Genomic DNA, 9,793 nt, shown 5'->3' with positions numbered 1-9,793 from the left:
ATTTAAATTTAACACTCTGTTTACTACATGTCATTTTCCCTGTTAGAACTGAACCACAAACCAATCATGATCTTGCAGAATTTGCTTGTTAGTCATCACTGTTCACTGACACTTGTCCAAACAAATTACTGCCTATGGATTATCTGAAATGTAAGGCTATTATTTGCACGTAATTATATGTGATAGATCACTCAAGTCACCTGTTATTTAGATGTTAATTAGATGATCTCTGTTTCATACAATTGAGCATAGCTGAAAATCATTTACCTTTAGAATGTCTAAGTGATTAGACAGAGATCTAATTCCAGGATTATTATTTTTTTTAATGTTTTGCAGGGGAAATCTGACTAACTACAGACATCTTTGCTGGTAATATATGGAGACCTCAGATTTCAAAGCTCATTCTAGTTTGAGTGAGATGACTGACAAAATTTTCATTTCCTTTTTCCTCCAAGTCTCCTTCCTTCCAAGTCTCAAGTAATAGGGGAGACGTGCTTGATGCTGTTCATATACACTGTCCACAGAGCCTGGTCTCACTTTGATTGCTTATATGTGTTGCAGGAATTACTGTATCCTTTCTCAATAGCACACTATTTCAGACACCTGTTTCATGCTTGGCCTGAACCCACTGGTCTTTGTATTAACTTGAAGAGTCAAACCCAATGCTGTTCTTAATGTTGTTCATTTTCCATCTCACTACCCATGCCCTGCATAAAAAACCTATATGTAGTGGTTACTGATCCAATGGGTGTAGCCCAGTAATGATTACTATACTAGTGGTTACTAGTTCCAATGGCTGTAGCCCAGCATCCTGCTGGAGCCCTGAGATTCCTAGACAACAGCCATACTCCTCTCTTCCTGCCAGTCAAAACTTCAGGACAGAAGAAAGGAAAAACCTAGTCAAACGTTAGCTTTACGATTCCCTCTTCAGCAAAATAATACCCCAAAACAGGGTTTTACTGATGAATGGCTGAAGTCTTTTCAGCACCTAATTATTTCTTTTTTTCAGCAATCACCTTGAGGATGGGATTTAACTTTGGATCTGCTGCATGGATCTGAAAGGGTTACATATGACTTGTACTTGGAGTTCCTTACAGTTGTGGGACATAATATTTATTTTAAAGTTACTATAAGCAGTCTGTTTCATCAGGCATTTCGTCCTGCTCTCTCTGACTTTCATCTGTTCAGGCCAAACATTTACTTCAGTCAATGATACTTTTGTGAAAGATCTAAAAGTATGAGCCCAACATGTGGCTTGATGAAGTTAGAGTTCCTTCCAGTATTTTACAACGGTGTATCTATACTGCAAATGTAAAAGAAACACAGTTTTCTTCCTTCTTGATATGAAGAAAAAAGAAGCAATTTTGTAAGTTCCTTAACATGAAATAATGCAGGCCAAATCCTAGTACTCATTTAAAAGAACATGTCATTTACATCTTTTATATGGAGGGTTGATTTGATATTCAAAATCTTTCCAACATGATTTAAGTTAAAACAATTCTGACATAAAGATTTCAATATATTTCTTTAAGTATTCTCTCTCTCTAATATTTCTTCTCTGTTAAATGAAAGATTCAGTGGCTACATGCTGTGGGCATTTCCTCTGATTTTTCAGAGTCATTTCCAATGCTATATGATTATTATATTTGTATGGGATAGTGATTATAGCATAAGAGATTACTGCAATACAATTATTTTTAGACTTCAGGGAGTTGTACATTGTTCCTGACTGCATCTGTTAAGATCCTGTAAAAACGAAGCCAGATGCTGCGTGGTATGCAAACACTCTGAGTTGCAGAGATCGTATGTGGAAAGACCACAAAAATACTCTCTAAAAAGTAACTGTGATTACGATCAACATGACAGGCAGCTAAGATTGAATTCTGTCCATTTAAATTGCATAATCCACACAAGTTTATGGGAAAACTTCAGCTGTCACTGAAATTGGCCCTACTTGTGGCAAAATTGCTTTCAAATAGTTAATGTCAGCAACCACTGCTGAACAGAAGCAAGTGTGGGGCAGAAGATTTTAGAAAGGTAAAAATACGTATCTGCCGCTTAAGGAATGATTGAAAATAATTCACCATACCAGATTGTCTCAGCTAGTGTAAATCAGTGTAACTCCACTGACCTCTCATCCCCCGCCCCCATCCCTCCAGCATATACTATTTATCTTTGAGACATGGAATACAAGTCTGCAGTCTGCCTAACAAACTGTATTGCTGCATCTTAAAGTTTTTAATATATGATCTCCATGATTTACTGTGGTGTATTTCTCTATAGGTCACAGCTCATCATAAGCTCTGATGGCTGTTACAGCCTAAGATGGCGAACAGTTACTTACTCCTACACGTGCATCTATTGAAGTCAGACTCTGTGCTCAACTGATTAGATCCAGAGCTGCAGTTTTGATCCAAATACCGGAACTATGCATGACACTTCCTTTGTGCTTTTGAATCTGTACTTCAGATACCACCCCGGACTTAAACAAGCCTTTCTCTACTCCTAAGTAGCACAGTGCTTGCTGCATTCTCTCTTCTCAGTGACTATAGCTCTTGAAATACAGTTTGCCATGTTGTAGATTTTAAAAGATGCATAGGCACCAGTTTAAGCCCTTTCAAAGGATAGTATTTTCACTGTTGTGGGTGTATGTGTGCATATACATCTGTATCTATATCTACATCTATATCTACATTCTATATCTATCTTCTGCACATAAAGGACTCATTGCAGTAACAGACCCCAAACAATTAATGATTGTAAGAAAATGTTTTTGTTTCCAGATGACTTTTTTCTCCTGTGAAATTTTAATGCCAATACTTCTTTTTGCTTTATCTTTTGTACAAATATGAAAATGAAGGAAAAGCAACATCCCTTGTGAATAATTACCTATTGCTTATACTTAAGAGTTAGCAGGCATAAATAATGATTAATAGGAAAAAAACAGTTCATTTTAGAAAGCAGTTTCTAGAAAAGCACACCAATAAAACAAGCTTCAGGGAACACTAACATTTGCACTGAGTTTTCCATCACTCAGCTTGTTCCTTTAAGCACAGAGACATTTGAAAAGCTACAATTCTTTTCCCTTGTGGAAAGCAGCCCTTTACTACCATTAATTTCTGGGATTGTTCTATTCTTCTCTAGTCATCTACCATAAGCTTGAAGTCCAACAGTCATTGTAGCTTCCTAATGATTTCAGAAGCACTGGATCTCCCTTTCTATGGAAAAGTCTCACAGAGATTTCTTTAAAAAATATTTAGCATTTTATGGGTATATCGAACGGAATGACCATGAACACTAGACCCAAGTATCTTTTTTGGAGCAGAATTGTACTACTAGACTGACACATGTGGCTTCCTTAATTTCAAACACCAGACCCCCTGGAAATACATAAAACTAGAGCTATTTGATTTCACAGTCTTCATAAAATGCATCTAATGACATTTTCAAGATCTAAACCATGAAAGATGAACAAGCAGCCAACACAATGTGAATATTCAAAAAGCTTCTGAAAAAGGAGATGACACAAGTCCAAGTTTGGGATTTTTAATTTCAAAAAAGGACATTACTTCATTTATGAACAGTTTGTGTACATGAAATAATCTTGGCAGTAAGAATGAAGATAAAACTGTTGTTCAGGTATGTTGCAAGAAAGAAGATGGCTCAGCTATTTTTGTTCTCTTCTTACATGGTAGGTTAATACCCATATAATTTTTTATATAAAGTTGTGTTATTGCATATAGCTTATAATGATGCTTAAATATAGGTGTGTTTTTTTCATTAGTACATCTTTTCACTTGCTCTAAAGCTATGACAGACCACAAAAAGAAAATCTGCCTAAAATAAGAAAAGCCTTTGTTCTAAAACTTATGATGCATTTTTATATCTCTAATCATTATGTAATAAATACTATGCCGTAGATTCTTCATTCACCTTATCTAAAACTGATACAAATTCACATATTTAGTACAAGATCCTCAGCCCTTTTTGAACTCTTCAACCCTCTGTACAGCCCAGGGAGGATTCTCAAGGGGAAGACATGATAGGGAAGGGTTATCAGAGGCAAGATCGCAAGGTATAATACTGAGCCTGTAATAGCTGTAAACCCCAGGGAGATATTTGTGTAACCAAGAGCTGGATCCTTTGCTTATATATCATATGAGAAATTCCACATCACTTTAAAGTCTGTAAAAATCAAATAACGTGTGGTTTCTTACCGCTTCGTTATGAAGAACTAGGTTGAGTCTTCTGCATGTACTAGACCTTGATTAAGCCTTCTTTCATCATGACTGTCATGGTAAGCTGTATCAAAAAAGTAAAAAAGAAAAAGTCAAATCAAGTTTTAGTAAAGAAAGAGAGTTAAATAGAGAACATTTTCATGACAATATATAAATCCATTCACTTATATCTTGATTATTGCCCTGAATATTGATTATACCTCAAATTTTACAGCCCTAGTCCCTTTACACTGAGAGCAGTATTGTGGAATTGGAAAAGGTCTGCAACTTTGTGGTAGTTTGACCTTGTCAGGCTGCCAGACACTCACCCAGCTGCTTTCTCACTCCCCCTCCTCAAACAGGACAAGGGGAAAAAAGTATGATGAAAAAGCTTGTGGGTCAAGATAAAGACAGGGAGGTCATTTATAAGTTACTGTCATCAGGAAAAGAAGAATTGACATGGAGAAAAATAATTTCACACCAGTTAAAATAGATCTGGAGAGTGAGAAACAAACACAAATTAAAACACCACCTTCCCCACCACCACAACTTTTTTTCCCAACTCAACTTGACTCCTTAATTCCCAGGTCCTCTATATACCCCAACCACGCCCTGGGGAATGTGGGGTTATTGTGAGTACATGAGTCCCTCTCTGCTTCTCCTTCCCTCTCACATTTTTCCCTGACTCCAGTTCCTCTCCACGGGCCACAGTTCCTGTCAGGAGAACATGCTACAGCTTGAGTGCAATTCCTGTCAGGATCACTTGCTACAGAGTATGGGTTCACCAGGGCCACAGCTCCTGTCAGGGGAACTAGCTCCAGCATGGGCTGTCCAGGGCCACAGTCCCTCTCAGAAAAATCCGTTCCCATGTTGGATCTCCAGGGCCACACTTCTTATCAGGAGAACCAGCTCCAGCATGAGCTCTCCACAGGCCACAGTTCTTGTCAGGAAGAACCACCTCAAGCATGGGCTGTCCATGGCCACAGTTCCTGTCAAGAAAAATCTGCTACAGCATGGGCTTTCCATGGCTGCAGTTCATGTCAGGAGAACTCGATGTCCTGGTTTCAGCTGGGGTAGAGTTAACTGTCTTCCTAGTAGCTGGTACAGTGCTATGTTTTGAGTTCAGTATACGAAGAATGTTGATAACACACTGATGTTTTCAGTGGTTGCTAATTAGTGTTTAGACTAAAGGAAAGGATTTTTCAGCTTCTCATGCCCAGCCAGCGAGAAACCTGGAGGGGCACAAGAAGTTGGCACCGGACAGAGCCAGGGCACCTGACCCAAACTGGCCAATGGTGTATTCCATACCATGGGACGTCCCATCCAGTATAGGAACTGGGAAGTGGGGGCAGGGAATCGCCGCTCAGGGACTAGCGGGGTGTCGGTCGGCAGGTGGTGAGCTATTGCCCTGCGCATCATTTGTACATTCCAATCCTTTCATTATTACTGTTGTCATTTTATTAGTGTTATCATTGTCATTATTAGTTTCTTCTTTTCTGTTCTATTAAACCGTTCTTTTCTCAACCCACGGGTTTTACTTCTTTTCCTGATTTTCTCCCCCATCCCACTGGGTGGGGATGGAGGGAGTGAGCGGCTGTGTGGTGTTTACTTGCTGGCTGGGGTTAAACCACGACACTCAACCACAGAGTGGGCTGTCCAGGGCCAAAGTCCCTGTCAGGAAAACTTTGCTACAGCATGGGCTCCCCATGGCTGCAGTTCCTGTCAGGAAAACTCTGCTACAGCATGGGCTCCCCATGGGCCACAGCTTCTGTCAGGAGAACGTGATCCAGCATGGGATCTCCATGGCCACAGTTGCTGTCAGGAAAACTCTGCTACAGCGTGGGGTCCTCATGGGCCACTGTTTCTGTCAGGAGAACCAGCTCCAGCACGGCTACAGTTCCTGTCAGGAGAACCTGCTCCAGCATGGGATCTCCATAGGCCACAGCTCCTGTCAGGAAAATTCTTGTTACAGTGTGGGCTCTGCAGGGCCAGAATTCCTGTCAGGGTAACCTGCTCCAGCATGGAGTCTCCATGGCCACAGTTCCTATCAGGAAAACATGCCTCACTGGCTGCAGGGTGGGGTCCTCCATGAGCGGCAGTCTGGGTATCTGTTATGGGGTTTTCCTCTCCACGGGCTGCAGGGGAGTCTCTGCTCTGTCACCTGGGGTGCCTCCTCTCTCTCCTCCTTCCCTAACCCTGGTGTTCGCAGGGCTGTTTCTCATTCTTTTCTCCTTCACACCTCACTGCCTGCGCAGCGTTTTGCCCTTTGTTAGACATTTTCAGAGGCGCCACCAACTTTGCTGATTGGTCCCTTCTGTGGGGAGTCCATTGAGGAGCTGGCTGGAACCAGCTGGAACCAGCTGTGTCCAGCATGGGCCAGCCCCTGGCCTCATCCCACAGAGGCCACCCCGCAGCTGCCCTGCTGCCAGCACCTTGCCACGGACACCCAAAACAACCTTTCAGTAAGGACTCATTAAAGGCATAACGACTTCCACTCAAGGAGTTACGACTTAGGCCAAGCTTCTTCAACCTGGAGAAGAGATGGGGGAGCCGAGTGTGGGGAATACGTGCAGGACCTGGCTATACCCCTTGAGCCTTCTGGTGCAGGAGCTGGGGAAAACAAATACAGCTGGGGGAACCAGCTTCGAAACGAAAGCTAGGAGCTGGTACAAGTTCAGTCACTGAGTCTCTAATCAGGATATTCATGTATGAGCTCCACTTTACGTTCACTAAAATTCAGGGCTGTCCTACAGCTGAACACATGCTTGCATGGTCCTCCAGGACATGAGGGATTTTCTGAATCATTTGTGCTGTTGGAGTTATTAAATAATCAGTTTCACTGTTCATTCTGCTTCTGTATAAACGTTTATGCATTTGGCATAAAATAACTGATGCATGTCTTTACGGTTCTCCCCCCACAACAAAAAGATTAGCATGCTTAGTTGGAGGCAAAACACAACTACGTGGAAGACAGACATATTGCCTTTCCCTGACTTTTGGAACTACTGTCTCATTAAAAAGAAAAAACATGGTTTATCTTACCACTTCCTTAGGAAAACACTGATGTCTTAGAATTATAATATAATATTGCTTTTATAGGAAGGCCCTTTTGCTGAAACTTTTGTTTATTAAAGCATCTTGCTTATTGTGCTGCTGTAACACACCATTGTTTTGGGGGTGATGTATTTTAGCAATAAAGAGCTGAATATCAATATTCTTTGGTAACAGAAGGAGCAATGCAGTCGGGGTATTCACTTCTCAGTACAGACTATACTTTGGGGCACGTGCTCAGGTATGATAAGCACTCACTGCAAAAGGAGAATAACTTTTTTCAGACCTGATGCCTATGTAAGTAGGGTGTGCAAATTTTTAGAATAAGTTAATGAAAGAGTATAAGACTATGCTATGAATGCTCCAGGTCCATTTTGCAACAGAAGACATACCCATGGAAATATGAGATTAAAATACACATGTACATAGCTCATACATGTATATTGGGTGTTAAGTTTGTAGAGTTTGCAAGTGCACAAAAGGCTACATACATTTCAAATATGTCCAGCTACGATTACAATGTTTCAGAAAGAAATTGAGAATTAAGACATGTTAAAATCAAAACCTAAAAAAGAAAATATTCAAGCTGCTACATATAATATTCTAAAACAGAGCCAAGACAACTCAGACAAACTTCTCTAAGCAGGACAGCAGCTCATTGTTTCATTTCATTGCAAGTTTATAGCAACAAGATGTAACATTGTTTATGGTGCCTATTAAGTAGATCACTATGCAGAACCCCCCCCTAGGTAAATAGACATGGCCTACTTCAGCAAAAACCAGGAACGGGGACAACTAAGTTTACCTGTAAGTGGGTGAACTCTGAGTAGTATATTCTCTACATAGTTTGTTTTCTGCCTAGTCTCAATACTCATACATTTTCCTTGAATATGAGACTGTAACTTTAAAAAACACTCTTGCAGACGACACGACAATGATACTTGGATTGTTCTTGCTCCTGCAAGCCAACAAAAATTCTTTACATTTAAAATGTGAGGGTCTAAACTTTTATTGGACCTGATTACTATGAAATTGTAGAAACACAGCTAGTAAATAACTACTTAAGAAGGTAATGCCAGTACCAAGGACATTTTAAGTCAACATTTTAACAACTACAGCTCTGTCAGCTTGCCAGAAAGTTTTTGTTTTCCCTAATTTTTAAGGAGGTTAATAAATCAATGAAGACGCATTATGGGGAATGGATGGTTTTTGTAATCGTACTAAGAGCATTCGTGGAAGGAGTGCTAGAACAACACTAATATATGTACATAACTTTCATAACAAGCTAGAATGATCTCCTTTCTTCATCTCCTCTGAAAAATTCCAGAAGTCTCACATTGTGTATGGCTATACAAAATCACTGAATTTTCACTGCCTTCTACCATAATTCCTTCTTATCATATTTTGTCCTGGATTTAGCTGTTGCTTGTCTTAGGCTTTTCTCTGCAACTCTGTTGATATCTCAGGACTGGCTCCTGGTTAGAGACGCCTGCTTCCATCCTCACATAGATTTCGAGTTTGTGAAATAATAATTTCTGTGCATATCTAGGATTCTATGCTAGCATCAAAGAAACGACCAATGGATGAGATGTATTTCTAATATACTGTCCCAGGAAGCAGAATCATACATAATGATTACCATACTTCATAAAGGTGGCCTGGAGTCCATATTCAGAGGTATGATCTCATTACGATGTTGTCTGATGAAGCACAGTATCACATCCTGGAAAATGTAAGTTATGATATCCTGAAGACAAGATTGAAATTGCACTGGCATTTCCTCCAGATGTTTCCTTTCAACAGTTCTCTTCCAACAACTGTTTTAGTTTGGTTTTTCTTTTTTCAAGAAATAAGGGGGTCTTACGAGTTTGTTTCCTATCTGAAACACAGCCGTTGTCACTGCTGAAAGAACATGCTCCACACAAAACCAAAATCTTCATAATTTGGGGGCTGTTTTCATCGTGCTCATTTTTCCTATGGAGCCAAATGCTTTCAGCCTCAGCACCATTTGACCCACAGATTCTAAACTATTAATTGTCCAGCTTTCACCAATCATTTACCATGCTTTTTTTTTTTTTTTTACAAATTATTAAAGAAAAAAAAAATAAAAAGAAGAGAGAGAGAGCGAGCAAAGAACACCCCCACTCCTCTCAAAATATTCAGTCATTCAAGTACCCTTGAATGGACACCTTTGGAAAATAACAACTATTAAGGCAGTCCCGTGTAACATAATGGTCTCATTGTATTGACATATGCACATTCTCAAAGGGTGATACAAATTGAAACTATCATATGTCCAAGTGATTTTGATCTAGTGATGATAAGTGCTGTATAAATTCATACCTGAGTACAGAACTGATGCTTCTTGTCAGCAAAACTAATATCTGCTTTGGACTACTGTAGTTAAATAACCAAATCTCGTGCTTTTAGCTTGTCCTCTGGTTTATCTTGCCTAGCAGAAGCAACAGACCAATGTTTAACTTAAAGTTGCTTTGCAGCTAAGAAACAAATCTAGGCAAAGTTCT

This window comes from Accipiter gentilis, chromosome 1 (assembly GCF_929443795.1).
Source record: "Accipiter gentilis chromosome 1, bAccGen1.1, whole genome shotgun sequence".
Classification (NCBI taxonomy): domain Eukaryota; kingdom Metazoa; phylum Chordata; class Aves; order Accipitriformes; family Accipitridae; genus Astur; species Astur gentilis.
The sequence above is the reverse complement of the archived record's forward strand: the minus strand, read 5'-3'. Positions refer to the sequence as shown.